The sequence below is a fragment of the Microcaecilia unicolor genome, chromosome 8, assembly GCF_901765095.1.
Source record: "Microcaecilia unicolor chromosome 8, aMicUni1.1, whole genome shotgun sequence".
Taxonomy (NCBI): Eukaryota; Metazoa; Chordata; class Amphibia; order Gymnophiona; family Siphonopidae; genus Microcaecilia; species Microcaecilia unicolor.
In genome coordinates this window covers 228,188,886-228,208,360 of record NC_044038.1, presented here as the reverse complement: position 1 = coordinate 228,208,360, position 19,475 = coordinate 228,188,886, and positions in this window count along the sequence as shown.

The window sequence follows — 19,475 nt, the reverse complement described above, 5'->3', positions numbered from 1 at the left end:
AATAGTAACATAGTAACATAGTAGATGACGGCAGAAAAAGTCTGCCCAACAAGATAAACTCATATGTGCTACTTTTTGTGTATACCTTGATTTGTACCTGTCCTCTTCATGGCACAGACCGTATAAGTCTGCCCAGCACTATCCCCGCCTCCCAACCACCAGCCCCGCCTCCCACCACCGGCTCTGGCAGAGACCGTATAAGTCTGCCCAGCACTCTCCCTGCCTCCCAACACCGGCTCTGGCACAGACCGTATAAGTCTGCCCAGCACTATCCCCACCTCCCAACCACCAGCCCCGCCTCCCACCACCGGCTCTGGCAGAGACCGTATAAGTCTGCCCAGCACTATCCCCGCCTCCCAACCACCAGCCCCGCCTCCCACCACCGGCTCTGGCACAGACCGTATAAGTCTGACCAGCACTATCCCCGCCTCCCAACACCGGCTCTGGCACAGACCGTATAAGTCTGCCCAGCACTATCCCTGCCTCCCAACCACCAGCCCCGCCTCCCACCACCGACTCTGGCACAGACCGTATAAGTCTGCCCAGCGCTATCCACGCCTCCTAACCACTAGCCCCGCCTCCCACCACCGGCAATGGGTTGTGTTGTTGCCTGTTAGCTGTGGCCTAAGAAAGGCTGTTAGGACTACAGGGGAAACCGATAGCTGGGGAGGCTGAGAGTAGGTGGCCTATACCAAATCTGAATATGAGAAGCAGGGTTCTGTGCTACCAACAACCACCATAAGCAAAAGAAGTCTGTTGGGTTGCATAAATGCAGTGAGGTTGCTTAGAAATGGACATTGGGATAATCCAGTGGGAGTAGGTCAATTAACCAGGAGTGTAATCCCTGAGCTACTGCTTCAAAATTTACAGATAATTGCAGGCCACAAGGTGGCAGTATAACACAAATGCGACAAAATATATCCTAGGGACAGAATAGGGCTTGATATTGAAGGTCTGTGGAAAAATGGCTGAGGAAGTGATAGGAGGCAGGGTGTGCACAGGATCCCACAGCTACTCAAATGGGAAAAACATTCAGCCTAAGGGGACCCTACACATGCTCTTCGTCAAATGTGGTATATATCACTCAATGCAAAAAGAGTGAAGAAGTGTGCTGTAATGGAGAAACAAGCCAGATGCTAAAGACAAGAATCAATTTACACAGACATCGTATTAAATATCACAATGTCAACTGGGCGGATCTTGTAAATAAAACACACAATCTTTATTCAGTAAAAAGCTCCCAGGATTTCAACCATCTGTGCCCGGTATGTCCACGTTTCGCCAAGACACTGGCTGCATCAGGGGCAAAATAACATTTCAAACAATCAGAAATGTTAAAACAAGCTAAAAGAACTTTATAAATAATATGGGTTTCAAAGTATTCAGAATGCCATAAAAAAAAACCTAGAAGAGCATCTTAAAAACATCTCCAATGGTGCTAAAACATCGAAAAACATAACCAGGTGCTCAAATATGGGTTCTATGATCATTCCATAAAAACTCCAAATGAACGTTTTAAAACATGTTTAAAAATGGGTAAGCCACCTCTTTAGAAATCCATTAGTCAGTATAAAAACATAGCTAACATGCTCAGAACGATATTGGTATGCAGAAGCCAGACTAAATATAACTTTAAAAATATCAGAAATGAATTAGAAAACAAGTCATAAAAGAAACTGCAAAAAAGCATCATGAGAACACGACAAGAGGCTTCACAAGAACACAGAAAAGTCCGTCTCTTGACTTAAGTCATGAGGTGGTATTGAATTAAATCTGAAAAACTCTATGTAGAAACAGGGAAAAGCAAACCACCATAAAAACAATTCTATCAATCAATAGTGTTCGCTAGATTAGTTTGCGGGCATGACCCCAAAACTAAATAATTATGGAGGAGTGGCCTAGTGGTTAGGGTGGTGGACTTTGGTCCTGGGGAACTGAGTTTGATTCCCACTTCAGGCACAGGCAGCTCCTTGTGATTCTGGGCAAGTCACTTAACCCTTCATTGCCCCAGGTAACATAGTAACATAGTGGATGACGGCAGAAAAAGACCTGCATGGTCCATCTAGTCTGCCCAAGACAAACTCATATGTGTATACCTTACCTTGAATTTGTACCTGTCCTTTTCAGGGCACAGACCGTACAAGTCTGCCCAGCAGTATTTCCCGCCTCCCAACCACCAGTCCCGCCTCCCATCAGCGGCTCTGGTACAGACCGTATAAGTCTGCCCTCCCCTATCCTCTCCTCCCAACCACCACCCCCTCTTCCCCCCACCTGCTCCGCCACCCAATTTCAGCTAAGCTTCTGAGGATCCATTCCTTCTGCACAAATAAGTACCTGTATATGTAAGCCGCATTGAGCCTGCCATGAGTGGGAAAGCGCGGGGTACAAATATAACAAAAAAAAATCTCCAGATAGGGAAAAATACCAACGTATTGAAACACCATTATCTGCTTAGGAGTCCATTTCTATCATCGGTTCCGGTAAGGAAAAAAAGAGAGGAAAACCAATCAAACGCAAAAACTCACTCTACGTGAGAAAAACGAATGATTAAAAAAAATAACCCCTTTTTTTCTTTACTACACACTAAGTGGGGCACACCAAACAGCAAACTAAAATTAAATAAACTGTATCCAGCTCCAATAGATGTTACAGGCTGCACGGGCCTCCCCTTGTATACACCCCCTGGCAACTCCCACATAAATCAATCCGTACAAACAACCCTGAAGACCATCCAGGTGAAATGTAAACAGCTAACAGACAGTACTTAGCTTCAGGGTGTGATGGATCCCGAACGCCCAGGGTTAACATCGATTTATTCAGCGAGGTGAATCGGCACTCCTGCGTTGTTTTTGGCCACAGCTTCTGTAGAACCCTTCAACAAGTGCGCCCTGTTTCGCCTACTCAAAGGCTGCTTCAGGAAGGGTGCTGGGCTTCAATCCAAAAACTCAAAATGACTTGAAGATCTGAGTCCTGGTCACTGATCACACAAAGATGGCGCCAGAATCATTTTTCAGCGCACCTGTAAAAAAGGCCTTTTTTAAAAAAAAATCTTGCCAAAAATGGGGGTGCGGGAAAATGAAGTTTTCAGGACACCCACAATGAATATTCATGAGAGAGATCTGCATTCAGTGAAGATATCCTGAAAACCTGACTGGCTGGGGTGCCTCCAGGACCAGGTTCGGGAACTACTGCCCTAGGGGAATCTTCAACATTAGCCCCCCCCCCAGACATTCAGGGGTCCTTTTACAAAGGCGTGCTGAAAAATGGCCTGCGGTAGTGTAGGCGTGGCTTTTGGGCGCACGCAGAATCATTTTCAGCGCACCTGTAAAAAAGGCCTCTTCCCCCCCCCCCCCCCCCCCCCGAAAACGGACATGCGGCAAAATCAAAATTGCTGCACGTCCATTTTGGGTCTCAGACCTTACCACCAGCTACAGACCCAGCAGTAAAGAATTGGGGCGGTATTTACAGTGGTGTGCTGGAGCAGGCTCTCACAGGCTCTCGAGAGCCGTTTGTTAAGTTTTTAAGAATTTTGGGAGCCGGTTCTCCATGGCTACTTTAACAAATGGATCCCAAAATGTGGGCTTGGGCCCCTCCTGAATTCTCTTTTACTTTGCTGGCGAGAGAGAGCCCCCTGTTAACAATTTACCAGCACACCCCTGGGCGGTAATGACCTACACGCGTCAGATGCCACTTGGAGAGAGAGTGAAATGTCATTCACCTAGGCAAATGGGCTATCTGAAAACTGCCCACCCTTTCAACAGGTAAAACGTATGTAAAGATGGTTCTTTCAGTTTGTCATGAACTATTTTGCTTTGACTGCAGCTATTCTTTCCTGCCCCGCTCCCCCCCCCCCCCCCAGAAGCTGCTGCTCTAAGCATCCACCTAGTCGCGCCGAATAATGGACCAGCCTGACCGGATCAAGGCCAAAAGCAGCTAATTAAAAAGAAAAAAAAAAGAAATGACTTTCTATTTTTCAAGGCCTCTTATCTGCCTGTTCTTCAGCACACATTGGGGCACTTTCACTAATCAGTTTCGTTGAGACTTCTATCTACTATTTTGTGGGGAAAACACCATGATAAATCAATCTGAGACCCAAAATGGACGCGCAGCAATTTTGATTTTGCCGTATGTCCGTTTTCGAGGGGGGGAAAGAGGCCTTTTTTTACAGGTGCGCTGAAAAATGATTCTGCATGCACCCAAAACCCACGCCTACACTACCGCAGGCCATTTTTTCAGCACACCTTTGTAAAAGGACCCCTGAATGTCTTGGAGGAGGGGGGGGGGCTAATGTTGAAAGGAAGTGTTGATGCCCCTGTACAAGTCGTTGGTGAGGCCCCACCTGGCGTATTGTGTTCCGTTTTGGAGGCCGTACCTTGCGAAGGATGTTAAAAAAATGGAAGCGGTGCAAAGAAAAGCTACGAGAATGGTATGGGATTTGCGTTACAAGGCGTATGAGCAGAGACTTGCTGACCTGAACATGTATACCCTGGAGGAAAGGAGGAACAGGGGTGATATGATACAGACGTTCAAATACTTGAAAGGTATTAATCCGCAAAAAAATCTTTTCCGGAGATGGGAAGGCGGTAGAACGAGAGGACATGAAATGAGGTTGAAGGGGGGCAGACTCAGGAAAGATGTCAGGAAGTATTTTTTCACGGAGAGGGTGGTGGATGCTTGGAAAATTCGTTTATTAATGGAAACGGAAAACCAGATACATAAAAGCTAAAAGGTACATAAATACCCCTCAATCCCCTATTTACAAAGACAGACCAAACCCCCTACCCCCCCCCAACACAGTCAAATAAATTCAAACAAATTCAAGGTGGCTTCAATCGCACATGTTTCCACCATTTGCAAAATGTACCCCTCCCTACTTCTACCCGCTCCCAACGTGCCACTTCCCACACAGCTCCAACAATATCCCAGCTAACCCGTTCTACTGACCTGAACTCCTGGCGCAGGGAGACTCCGCACCGTGCCATCCAAAGATAGAAACGGACAATGACCGAGAGCAAGAACTCCGTCCCTGGGTCCAAGCCCCCCGACCCCTGCCCCCGCCCATACACCCAATCCGCATAAGAGTAGGTGCAAAAGCTGGGGATATGAAGCAGGGAGGCCACACGTTTACATACCAGAATCGAAAATGGACATTCCCTAAGGAAATGATCCATCGTCTCAGTACAACCAACACATTCCCCCCTTGGGCAATCACGATCTTGTACGTTCCTATAATTCAAGTTTGCTCTCACATACAGTTTCCCGTGTAGGGACAGCCAGGCAATGTCACGATATTTGTGTGGAATCCGCTTTGATGCCACAAACTGCAAGCCTTGTTGCAGAACTGGCTCTGGAGCGTCCCGAAGTGCCAAAGGAGAGGAGAATCGCTGCATCCGCACTCTCTCTACCCATACCTCCCTCCTTCCCTCTTTAACCTCCTCCACCGTAATCCCCCACAACCGCACCAGTTTAGTCAATGTCCTGTAATACCCAACGCTTCCTGGGAAACCCCTCCGTCGGCCCACCACTTTCCCCCCTTCCAACCACGGACCCCAAAACTCCTCCCACCACTGCACAACACTACACGCCCATCCCGGAGCATCTCGCCCCACCGCCTTCCCCAAATTAAACTGGATAAAGAAAGAACTGAACGTAAGAACCGGATTAACCATCCCAACCCCCCCTTTCCCCGTGGCAGATATGTAATATTCCTCTTTACAGGGTTCATTCGGTTCCCCCAGAGTAACTGAAAAAAACACTATAAAGCCCTGTATAACAACATTCCGGCAACAAACAAATATAGCTAAGAAACAAAAACATGGGCACCACCTGCATTTTCAGTAATCTCACCCGGTCAGTCATCGACATCCTCCACCCTTTCCACCTCTCTACCTTAGCCTTGGCCTCCAAAATCTTCCGTTCCCAGTTCCACTGTCCATAATCCCCCCCCCCCCCCAAAGTAAACCCCTAGAACCCGCATCATTTCCACCCCTGGTGGAAACCCTCCCCCTAACTCAAAACGAGCCCCTTCCGGACCTACCCACAAGGAAGTACACTTTTGCAGGTTAATCCTGGATCCTGTCGCCCGAGAGTACTCCGCAATCTTCCTGTGCAAAACTTCCCCTTCCCCTTGATCCGCCACCCAAACTGTTATGTCATCTGCGTATGCCACCACACGCAGAGACACCCCCGTACACACTTCTATCCCTCTAAGCCCATCCACCCCCCCACACTCTAACCGGCGCACCAGGGGATCAATCGCGAAAGTGTACAGCAGGGGGCTCAACGGGCACCCCTGTCGCACCCCAGCCGTGATGTCAAATTCCCTTCCTTTCCACCCATTAACTAATGGAAAGCAGCGAACACCGATGTACAACAACTGGAGCTGCTCAATCCAAGCCCTCGGAAAACCATAGTACCGCAAACTCTCCCAAAGAACCCTCCACTGCACCCGGTCGAAGGCCTTATCCTGGTCCAAGGCCACTACTAGACGACCCTCCTGCCCCCCCCCGGCTCCGCTCCACCCCCTCCCGAACCCAGGCCACTGCTGCCAACACCCCCCTCCCTGGGACCCCACACCCCTGAGACACCGCCAACTCCCTCCCTGCCACCTGCCGCATACGTGCCAACAACATGTGAGCAAAGATCTTACGGTCACTGTTCAATAAGGCAATGGGCCTCCAATTTACTATGTCTCGAGCATCTTTCCCCTTACTGAGAAGAACCAAGGCCGATTTCCCAAAGGACTCTGGCAGAGAACCTCCCTTCCGGGCCTCCTCCCATACCTCCAACAAGATAGGTGCCAACTGAACTTTAAATCGTTGATAGAACTCTGCCGGGAGACCGTCGGGCCCCGGTGCCGTCTTGCGCCGCAGAGCCTCAATGGCCGCCTCCACCTCCCTGACTGTCCAAGGCTGCAGCAAGGCCTGAAGATGGGGCCCCCCCTGTCCCACCCCCGGAGTCCCTTCCACATACCTCCGTATGTCTTCCTCATCCAAATGTAGATCGGAGAAGAAATGTCCAAAATGCTCCCCTACCACCCGCAAAATCTCTTCCCTCGAATCCTGAACAACCCCGTCCCTGTCCATTAACCCTTCCATAACCCTACGTTCCCTTCTTTCCTTACAGCACTCAAACGGGTCCGGACTCAATAATTTGCCAAAATCCCTCTCATAAACTAATGAGGAGTACCGGTCATACTGAACTCGCTCAATTTCCACCTGTATAGCCTCTATATCCTCCCTCTTCCCCCCCCTGGAAATTAAATTATCCCTCCTCTTTTTTAATGCTATTCCCAACCGTGTCGCCTCCCTCCCCTCCTGCCTTGCCTGTCTAAGAAAAAACCCCTTTGTGCGTTGTTTCACCGCTTCCCACCACCTCCCTACCGAGGGGAAGATGCCTAAGATAGTCTGCTGATCCTCCAAAAACTCCACATACTCTCTATGCACCTCCCCCTCCTTTAACCATTTCAAATTTAATCTCCACATCCCCTTTCCTGGCCTATGGACCCCCGACCCCCCTACTTCTATCCGCACCGCCCTGTGGTCCGAAAACTCTACGACCACCAACTCGGGAGCCTGTACGCAGGTCCCTCTCCTAACCAAAAACCGGTCGATCCGACTTCTACAATTCCCTCTAAAAAAAGTAAAACCCCCTTGCCCACCCCCGTGCTCCAAGTAGACATCCACTAACCCTGCCCCCCTCATTATCCACACTAAACGAACTCCGTCATACCTCACCTGTGCACACCTGCCCCCACTGTCCTCCTTCCTCAGAATCGTGTTAAAATCGCCCCCCCACACTAACTGACGTGAAGAATACAAATAGGGTTTGATTTTCCCAAATAACTGTGACCTCCCCTTCTTAGTTTGTGGCCCATACACATTTATCACCCTTAACGCCACCCCGTGCAACACAACATCCACCACCAAACACCTCCCTACCCCTAACTCCACCACCCGTTGAATCACCGCTTTGTGAGATTTAAACAAAATTCCCACCCCCCCATACTTCTCCCCTGCCAACCCCCACACAGAGGGTCCCCATCTCCAAGCCTGCTTTGCTCTTCTCACATCGGCCAAAGACTGCAGCCTGGTCTCCTGCAGGAGAAAACAATCAGCCGACATGGAGGAAAGACCCTCAAAGGCCAGACACCTCGCCCTTGTGGAGGCAATACTTGCCACGTTCAGCGTGATGAACGCCAACAAGGAACCTGCCATCATTATCAATTAGAAAACCGCCTCCCCTGGCCCTGCCTCCCCATCCTTCCTTCTCTCTGCTCCAGACCTCCCTTTGAAGGCCCAGCTTCTTCCTCCACCTCTTCCTCCGCCCAGTCCCTAACCCCAAACTCAAAGGTCCCCCCTTCCATCCTTCCCTGGTCCTTGCTTTCTTCCTCCCCTTCTTCTTCCTCTCCTCCCCCCCTCCCCCTTCACCGGAAAAACCCCGGTCTCTCCCCCTTCCCCCACCCCCTCCCCCCCCACCCCACCCGCCATCCCCCCTCCCTCCCCTCCACCTTCCTCCCCCCTCTCTACCCCCTGCTCCCCCTGAACCTTTCCTAATTTCCTCTTCTCCTCTTCTCCCCCACCTACCTCTGCTCTCCCTCCCTCCTCCTGCACGTCCATACCATCTCCTATCTCCAACCTCCCCATCCTCCCCCTTCCCCTCCTCGTACCCTTCCCGCCCCCCTCTGTCCCTATCTCCCCCTCTTCACCTACCCCCTGCCATGCCTCACTGTCCTCTCTTCCGTTCTCCTCTCCATACTCTTCCCCCCGTCCCTCATCTTCGAGGACCCGAAATCTATTCTCCACTGCTATTCCCTGCCCTAACTTCCTTCCAGCCTCCACCAGAAGTCCCCCCCCCTTCCTCTTCCTAGAGACTCGCGTCCACCCTTCCCCCTCCCCTCCTTGCCTCTTCTCACCCTTCCGAGCGTTTGCCCCCTGCTCCCCCAACTCTTCCTCTACCCTCCCCCCCGTCCAATCACTTCTACTGCCCCGCCCCAAACCTCCACCCCTCCCCCCAGCACGATCTCCCCTTTCATCACACTCCCCTCCCCATTCCTCCTCCTCCCCCCCCCCCATTATGAAAGGCTTGCGGGCAAGCCCGAAAGGCGTGCCCCAGATCCCCGCGCAAATTACACCGGATGGAGGTACAATGTTCTGCCACGTGCTCCCTCGCCCCACACTTTGCACACTGAACCACTGGGCATGACATACTATAATGCCGGAAGGAACCACACTTAAAACATTGCCTAGGCTGTCCCTTATAAAACACAAGATCCGATCTCTTCCGATGAAAGCCGCTGAAGGAATGTGTTGGGTGACGTGCCCCACCTGGTATAACCTCACTGTCGCCCCCACCCCCCTGCCCATACCTTACTAGGGTCTGGAAGCTTGACCAGAGGAGTCCTTAACTCTGCATACCTCTGCAGCCAGTAGGTCAAATCCGCCCCCGAGATTGACTCATTCCGCACTAACAGAGTCACCTGCACCAGGTCAGGTTTACTAATAGGCACAACTCGAAAATTTCTCCAGTCCCCCCCCCCTTTAACCTCCCCGTATTTCTCCCAAAAAATCTCCATTCCCCGTTGGGTCAAAAAACTGACATCATACTCTGGAATGTTCGCCGGGTGAATGCAAGCATACAGATCTTCCAGGAGAAATCCTAACCCTAGAACCATTTTTAACACCACATCCCTACTTGGCATCCCCCCCTCCCCCACCCACCGCAATTGAACCACATTCCGGCGTTTGGTAACAGACCCCCCAGACCACCCCTCACCCACCCCTGTCCCCCCCTTCGCTGCCCAAATCCCCCCTACCCCTCCCCATACCAACCACCGTGGCAAAAGAAGGAGCCCCCCGCCCCCCCCCCACCCTTGGCGCTCGAGGCTTCCTGCCCTGCACACACCAAACCCCCCTTTACAAAACCCTTCTGGCCCCCTCCATCCCCTTCCTTGCTCCTATCATCCCCCCCTCCCTTCCCCCCTTCTCCAACCTGAACCTTATCCCCCGGACCCCCCACACCTGCTAACCTATTCCCCTCAACAGGAGGAGACATGTCAATCACATCCCCTCCATTCCGCAATCCCTGCCCCCTCCCCCTTCCTGCACACCAAGCCTCCCCCCATCGTCCTTGCCCAAACATGGAACAGAGTCAACAGTCGGACACAAACCCTCACAGTTCAACACTCCCCCCACTTGAGTCACAGCAATGTCAGGAAAAGTGTTCAGCAACTTATCTGCCGTCTGTTGTAAAGCTGGCTCAGCATGCCACTCCTCAGCCGACAGGTCCTGCGCGAGACGAACAGGGAGTTCCGTTTCAGTCAGTTCCTTCTTCTGATCCAAATTCCCTGTTGCCTGCCTGCCAACGACCAGCAAGTTTCGTCCTTCTCCTGCTGCCTGCTTGACCAGAGTCTCCTGGTGCTCCGTGTCAGGTGGGTGGGGCCTCTCCAATCCAGCAATCGCCGCCACTCGCCCCTCTGTACCATCTGAAATGCCACCATCCAGTAATGAACTGCCAGCCTTTCCCGGTGCCTCTGGAAACCGTTCTCTGCCGGGGACAGCGCATCCACCACCCGACTCACTGTTTGCCAGCTCTCCCTCCAGAAGAATGCCGTTGTGCACCCCGGACGCTGCGCGGGGGCAGGGCTTCTCCAAACATAGAGGCAGAGATGTAGCTGCAGATAAAGACACCTGCTTCTGCTGCAATCCTTCCGGCTCTGCTTCCGCTGCTGCAATCTTTCTTTCTGGAGGTTCTAATATTGGTAAGTCACCATCTCCTTCACTGGACACCTCTGCCACTACTTCTGTAGAAAAAAGCCGACAGCCTGAAACTCCCTCCTCTGTCTCCACAATCTGGAAGGTCTTAACCAGCTTTTTAATTGCTTTCTCTTCTCCAACAGGTGCAGTCACCAACCCTGCCCCCGAACCACATCCTGCTGCTGCCTCCCTGCAGTCTGCCTGCTTAGTAAGTCCCCTGGACTGAGTTGCCAGGTTTTTTATAAATGCCAAAGTGGATGTACTAGCAGAGTCTGGCAAGTCTTCTGGTTTAGACAAATCCTGAGACAAGGAGGCTAAACCCGATGTCCGCAGTTCTGTTTCCCTGGGAACTGCAGACTCTTGCTGGGACACAGTTCTCCCTTGACCTGAAGACTGTGACCTTAAAGCCATACGTTCTTGATTACAATATAGTTCTCTTAAAGGGTTCTCAGGTCCCTTTTTTAAACCCCTCAGCAACAGTTCTTCTTTTGTATCAGTTTTCTCAAACGGGCTTCCTCCTTCACATAACCTTTCTTGTGCTCTGCTGGAGCAAGTTTACTCATAACTTTTGTCATTTTCACACGCTTTCCCAAATCAACCAGTTCTTTCTCCACACGTTTAATTCTTCGCACTGTACAGATCAAACTACGTGCTGGGTCCTCAGGGTCATAAGGAATATCTAGGAATTCCTCCTCTTCCTCCTCTGAAGACCCACTCTCTTCACTTTCTGCCTCATCAAATGCAGGAAAAAATTCTGAGCTAACTTCCATAGCTTCATTTTCCTTTCTCTGCTTAGGGTGCCCTTCCAGGGCCTCCACCAGCTTTCTCCCCTCCCCACAATCTTCACTCTCACCTCCCAGATGTTGCTGGAGTGTGGGGGGGTTACTGGACTGGCTTCCACCCCTAGGCCTCCGCTCTCTGCGATCAACAGGACTCCTCTCCCTCCTGTCAGAAGCTCGACTGGAAAGAGAGCTGCTTCTCCCGGCCTTCTGGTCCCTGGCCCCAGAAGGCCCCATGGCCTGGGCCTTTCCTGAGGACCGCTCCCCAGGGACCCTCCGCATCCTCAGGGAAGGAGCTAGGCCTCACTCCCTTCCCTGGAACCTGCAGAGCTTCCGGCTGCACCTCCTCCTCCTTCTAAGTCTGAACAGCAACTGACTTGGAATGCCCTCCCGCGGGAGGTGGTAGAGAGGAAAACGGTAACAGAATTCAAAAATGCGTGGGATAAACATAAAGGAATCCTGTTTGGAAGGAATGGATCCTCAGAAGCTTAGCCGAAATTGGGTGGCGGAGCAGGTGTGGGAAGAGAGGTTGGTGGTTGGGAGGTAAGGATAGTGGAGGGCAGACTTATACGGTCTGTGCCAGAGCCGGAGATGGGAGGCGGGACTGGTGGTTGGGAGGCGGGAAATACTGCTGGGCAGACTTGTACGGTCTGTGCCCTGAAAAAGGCAGGTACAAATCAAAGTAACATAGTAGATGACGGCAGAAAAAGACCTGCATGGTCCATCCAGTCTGCCCAAGACAAACTCATATGTGTATACCTTACCTTGAATTTGTACCTGTCCTTTTCAGGGCACAGACCGTACAAGTCTGCCCAGCAGTATTTCCCGCCTCCCAACCACCAGTCCCGCCTCCCATCACCGGCTCTGGTACAGACCGTATAAGTCTGCCCTCCCCTATCCTAGCCTCCCAAACACCAACCCCTTTTCCCCCCACCTGCTCCGCCACCCAATTTCAGCTAAGCTTCTGAGGATCCATTCCTTCTGCACAGGATTCCTCTATACACATATGAGTTTATCTTGTTGGGCAGACTGGATGGACCATGCAGGTCTTTTTCTGCCGCCATCTACTATGTTACTATGTAATCATCTTTGGATAGAGCCTTCTGGAAGGTGAGGTTCTGATTGTGCCCTATAATATCTGCCAAAAACAAATGAACAGTCCGATGCAGGTTGTACAACCTCAGAATGCCACAACTGCATGGCAACATTGATTTTCATACTGAAAAAGCAAGAAAATATTGTTCATGCAAGCTTCTCTTGGAGGGGGTGAGGAAGCAGAGAAAACAATACTTTAAAAAAAGAAGAAAAACGACTTCCTTGGCAGGAAACAGTGGCGATGCTTGCCTGCACTCAACAGGAGGGTGTGTGCTGTGTGTGCCCACGCAGCATGCTGTACCAGATCCTGTGATATCTGTTGCAATCTGCAAAGAGTGGAGAAAAAGTGGAGGCGTGTTGGAAAATGAGCTTCAGCGCCAAGAAAGGTCAAATCACACATCTGGGGTGCAACCATCCACGAGCCACGTATCATTTGGAAGAACGAGACCCGGAAACCAGAAAAGAAAAGGGGAATTGAGAGTAAGCATTTCCGATGACCTGAAGTTAACCAATCACTGCAAAACAGAACTGGAAAAAGAGAAGCTATGAGAGAAAAAAAAGTTCAAATATTTGATAGCAGGGCTTTTTTTTGAGGGGGTACTTGGGGGTACTGAGGACCGGCACCTTTTCCATTGTCTGTTAAAATTGATCCATGGACCCCAAGTTTTAATGATAGAGCTCAGGCTCTACACTCCAATTCTGTCTTGTCATAGATTATGTGGCTGGTTGCAGGGGGCCTCTCAGTGATCACCCCAATCCTGAAGGGTGGCCTAGCATTTGAGTACCGGCACCTTTTTAGCTAGAAAGAACAAACTGTTTGATAGACATATAGTAGATGACGGCAGAAAAAGACCTGCATGGTCCATCCAGTCTGCCCAAGACAAACTCATATGTGTATACCTTACCTTGAATTTGTACCTGTCCTTTTCAGGGCACAGACCATATAAGTCTGCCCAGCAGTATTTCCCGCCTCCCAACCACCAGTCCCACCTCCCATCATCGGCTCTGGTACAGACCGTATAAGTCTGCTCTCCCCTATCCTCGCCTCCCAACCACCACTCCCTCTTCCCCCCAACTGCAGATTGCAGGAAGAGAAATTCAGATATCCCTCAAACCAAAGGGGCACTTTTACAAAGCAACACATATCTGCATATGTTACAGAAAGCTGGCACAAGCACGGGTAAAAGGCAGCGCTAAGGAGATCATTTACCAAGCCGCGTAGGTGCCTATGTGCATCCAACACGCATTAATTTGGAGTTACTACCTGGCTACCGCGAGGCTTGGGCGGCAGTTTTGTTTTTTACGCGTTTTCACTATGTGCGCCGGAAACCGGGAGGTAATCGTCATTCCACACACGTAGACAATTACCGCACGGTTACTGCATGAGACCTTACCCCTAAGTCAATGGCTGGCAGTAAGGTCTCAGACCCAAAATGGACATGCGCCAATTTTTATTTTGGCCGCACGTCCATTTTCGGCAAAAATTTTAAAACGGTCTTTTTTACAGGCACGCTGGAAAATGGATCTGTGCGCGCCCAAAACACACGCCTACACTAGCGCAGTACATTTTTCGGCGCACTTTAGTAAAAGGACCCCTAATTGAAAGTTACCTGCACATATGCTAGCTGGGATTCTGTAACATACATGGGCAGTCCCTTTAGCATGTATGTGGAAGGAGGGCATTCACAAGGGCCACGCTTGGTCAGGCAATGGACAGGTTTCCCAAATATGCGCTTAAGTGTGTGTGTGTGTGTGTGTGTGTGTGAGTGGATTGTACAGGTCATTTATCTGTCGTCAGCTACTATGTCATTGTGGAGCTCATTTTCAAAAGAGAAAAATGTCCAAAAAGTGGAATGAATCTGCATTAGGTTGCTTTTTTCTCACAAAACTGTGCAAATTGGTATTCCCCCCCCCCCCCCCCTCCCAAATTTTTAGACGTTTTGCTATGAAGTCCGTCAGAAGCGTGTTCAGGTCACAAGGGGGTGTATCAGGAGTGTGTTAAGTGTGGGATCTGGGCGTTCCTAACACTTGGGAGTTTTTCAGCCATAATGGAACAATACAAAACTGTCCAGGACTAAAACTAAGACATTTTGAGCTAGACCTGTTTTTAGAATGAATAAGGCACAAAAGAGTGCCCTAAATGATCAGATGACCATTCAGACCCTACTGTACCCACATATAGGCGTCCCCTTTACTGATAAGGGCTATTGTAGTGGTGTATAGTTGGGGATAGTGGGTTTTGGGGGGCTCAGCAGACAAGATAAGGAAGCAATGGTGAGATGTGCACTTGGGAGCATTTATTTATTTATGTTACATTTGTACCCTGCACTTTCCCACTCATGGCAGGCTCAATGTGGCTTACATGGGGCAATGGAGGGTTAAGTGACTGGCCCAGAGTCACAAGGAGCTGCCTGTGCCTGCAGTGAGAATTGAACCCAGTTCCCCAGGACCAAAGTTCACCACTCTAACCACTAGACTACTCAATGTGGCCGCGCAGGCTTCTACATGGAATGTTGCTAGTGGAATAGCAACATTCCATGTAGAATCTCCAACAGTAGCAACAGAACCTCAAATAGTAGCAACATTCCACGTAGAATCTCCAATAGTATCTATTTTATTTTTGTTACATTTGTACCCTGCGCTTTCCCACTCATGGCAGGCTCAATGCAGCTTACATGGGGCAATGGAGGGTTAAGTGACTTGCTCAGAGTCACAAGGAGCTGCCTGTGCCTGAAGTGGGAATTGAACTCAGTTCCTCAGGACCAAAGTCCACCACCCTAACCACTAGGCCACTCCTCCACTGTTGCTACTATTTGAGATTCTACATGGAATGTTGCTATTCCACTAGCAACATTCCATGTAGAAGTCGGCCCTTGCAGATCACCAATGTGGCCGCGCAGGCTTCTGCTTCTGTGAGTCTGACGTCCTGCACGTACGTGCAGGACGTCAGACTCACAGAAACAGAAGCCTGCGCAGCCTTCTACATGGAATGTTGCTAGTGGAATAGCAACATTCCATGTAGAATCTCCAATAGTAGCAACATTCCATGTAGAATCTCCAATAGTATCTATTTTATTTTTGTTACATTTGTACCCTGCGCTTTCCCACGCATGGCAGACTCAATGCAGCTTACATGGGGCAATGGAGGGTTAAGTGACTTGCCCAGAGTCACAAGGAGCTGCCTGTGCCTGAAGTGGGAATCCAACTCAGTTCCTCAGTTCCCCAGGACCAAAGTCCACCACCCTAACCACTAGGTCACTACTGTAGTGCTCCCTAGCATGTCACATTGCTCTTCTGGGACATCTGGAGGGGAATAATCGAATGGGGCCAGCCATCTCTATGGGCAGCCATCTCCGGGGCCGGCTCTGTAAATGGGCGGAGCCAACCGTATTTTCGAAAAAAAAGATGGACGGCCATCTTTTTCTTCGATAATACGGTTGGGGCCGGCCAAATGTCAGAGATGGCCGGGTTTGAGATGGCTGGCATCGGTTTTCGCCGATAATGGAAACTAATGCCGGCGATCTCAAACCCGGCCAAATCCAAGGCATTTGGTCATGGGAGGAACCAGCAATCGTAATGCACTGGCCCCCCTCACATGCCAGGACACCAACCGGGAATCCTAGGGGGCACGTCTAAAAATTAAAAAAAATAATAAAAATAGCTCCCAGGTGCATAGCTCCCTTCCTTTGGGTACTGAGCTCCCCAAATCCCCCCGAAATCCACTCCCCACAACTGTACACCACTACCATAGCCCTTAGGGATGAAGGGGGGGCACCTAGATGTGGGTACAGTAGGTTTTGAGGGGGTTTGGAGAGCTCAGTACCCAAAGGAAGGGAGCTATGCACCTGGGAGCTATTTTTATTTTAACACCACAAGTGTAACAGGTAGGGGGGTGGGCCTGGGTCCACCTGCCTGAAGTGTACTGCACCCCCTAAAAGTGCTCCAGGGACCTGCATACTGCTGTCAGGGATCTGGGTATGACATTTCAGGCTGGCATAGAGGCTGGCAAAAAATATATTTTTGGGGGTGGGGTGGGAAGGGGTTGGTGACCACTAGGGGAGTAAGGGGAGGTCATCCCCGATTCCCTCCGGTGGTCATTTGGTCACTTGGGGCTCCTTTTTGAAGCTTGGTCGTGAAAAAAAAGGGATCAAGTAAAACCAGTGAAATGCTCGTCAAGGCCGGCTTTCTTTTTTCCATTATTGGGCGAAGCCGGCCATCTCGTGAGCACGCCCTCATCCCGCCCTCACTACCCTACCGACGCGCCCCCTTGAAGTTTTGCCGGCTCCATGACGGAAAGCAGTTGAAGCCTGCCAAAATCAGCTTTCGATTATACCGATTTGGCCGGCTTCAGGATGTGTCGGAAGATGGCCGGTGATCTCCTTCGATAATAAGCTGGCTGGGTAACAATCTCCTAAGAATTCTGGCTCCTCCTAGATCCCAATTGCTTGATTTTGTACATATTTTTTTTTCCAATAATGGTCCAAAAAAATAAACGCACATAGACGTTTTTCTGTTTTGAAAATGGCTATATTCTCCACTCGAATTTTGGACATTTTGAGCAAAACGTCCAAAGTTGAACTTAGACATCAAATCGAAAATGCCCCTTCACATAACTTATACGATACTGTAAATTACACGGGAATATCATCCCACATAGGTGCAAACACACTAGCCACTAGCATGGCATAAGTGTTGGCAGCGTGTGAGAGAGAAGGGAGTGAGAAATGGACCAGGCTGACCAGGAACAAATGAGGAGACTTCAGATGCTGGCAAAATGTTTATTGATGAAGACTCAACACAGTGCCGTGTTTCGGCAGTGAGCCTGCTTCAGGAGTCTAAAATGAGTAACAATAACAATAGGACATAAAATATAATATGCTAAACAATTAGAAAGAATACATTTAAAGTGTGCATATACATAATAAAATTCAAATTTAATAACCATGGACATATTCATAAATAACGTCTTGAATGGTGATAAAAAATTATATATGATCAATAAACAAATAGAATTATAAAATAATATAAGTGTTGGCAGTTACACATTCATGCATAAGTCTCGCCTTATGCCTATATTCCATATATATATATATATATATATATATATATATATATATATATATATATATATATACTAGTAAAAAAGGCCCGTTTCTGACACAAATGAAACGGGCGCTAGCAAGGTTTTCCTTGGAGTGTGTATGTTTGGGAGAGTGTATGTGAGAGTGACTGTTTGAGAGTCAGAGTGAAAGTGTGAGTGTGTGAGAGAGAGAGTGAGTCTGGGTGTGAGTGTGTTTGTGAGAGAGTGTGTGTGTGAGAATGAGAGTGTGTGAGTGACTGTGTGGCACATAGAGAGTGAATGTGATACAGTGTGAGACAGAGTGTGTGAGAGTGAGAGTCAGAAAGACATTGTATATGAGAGAGAGAGTGTGAGCCCTGCCCTCCCAATCCATGGCCATCTGTCCCCTGCCCCCTCCATTCATCCTTTTCCAGCAATTCCCCTCTCTCCCTGAGCCCTGCCCTCCCAATCCATAGCCATCCATGTTTCTCTGTCACCTGCCCCCTCCATTCATCCCTATCCAGCATTTCCCCTCTCTGCCTGAGGCCTGCCCTGCAATCCATATCCATCCATGCCCATCTGACCCCTCCATTTATCCCTATCCAGCAATTCCCCTCTCCCTGAGTCCTGCTCTTCCAATCCATGCCCATCCATGCTCCTCTGTCACCTGGCCCCTCCATTTTTCCCTATCCAGCATTTCCCCTCTCTGCCTGAGGCCTGCCCTGCAATCCATATCCATCCATGCCCATCTGTCCCCTCCATTCATCCCTATCCAGCAATTCCCCTCTCCCTGAGTCCTGCCCTTCCAATCCATGCCCATCCATGCTCCTCTGTCACCTGGCCCCTCCATTTTTCCCTATCCAGCATTTCCCCTCTCTGCCTGAGGCCTGCCCTGCAATCCATATCCATCCATGCCCATCTGTCCCCTCTATTCATCCCTATCCAGCAATTTCCCTCTCCCTGAGTCCTGCCCTTCCAATCCATGCTCATCTGTCACCTGGCCCCTCCATTTTTCCCTATCCAGCAATTGCCCTCTCTACCTGAGGCCTGCCCTGCAATCCATATCCATCCATGCCCATCTGTCCCCTCTATTCATCCCTATCCAGCAATTTCCCTCTCTCCCTTAGTCCTGCCCTCCCAATCCATGCCCATCCATGCTCCTCTGTCCCCTGGCCCCTTCATTCATCCATTTCCAGTAATTCCCCTCTCTCCCTGAGCCCTGCCCTCCCATTCCATGCCCATCCATGCTCCTCTGTCCCCTGCCGCCTCCATTCATCCTTTTCCAGCAAGTCCCCTCTCTCCCTTCCATGACCCCCCCCCTCGCATCCATGCTCCTCTCTCTCCCATGTCCCAGCCTGGCCCGCCCTCTTCTTCCCCCCCCCCTTCGCATCCATGTCCCCCCCTTCGCATCCATGCATCCCCCCCCTTCGCATCCATGCCCCCCCCCCTTCGCATCCATGCATCCCTTTTTTTTTTTCTTCTTCGTTTTAACTTTACCTCCGTGGCGGTTCGTGCAGCGAAACGTCAGGGAAGGAGGCGGCGCTCCCGACGTCTTGCTTTCCCTTCGCTGTCTCCCGCCTTCTTTTGAAGGCGGAACACAGCGAAGGGAAGGCTAGACGTCGGGAGCGCCGCCTCCTTCCCTGACGCTTCGCTTCCGGATTTGTTTGGTTTGAGGCGGCTGGTTTGAAGGCTTCACACCACGAATCCGGTGCGAACCCTTCAGCCTGGGAGTGACGTCAGACGGCTTCATGGCTTCAAGGCTTCAAGGCTTCAAGGCTTCAGGCTTCA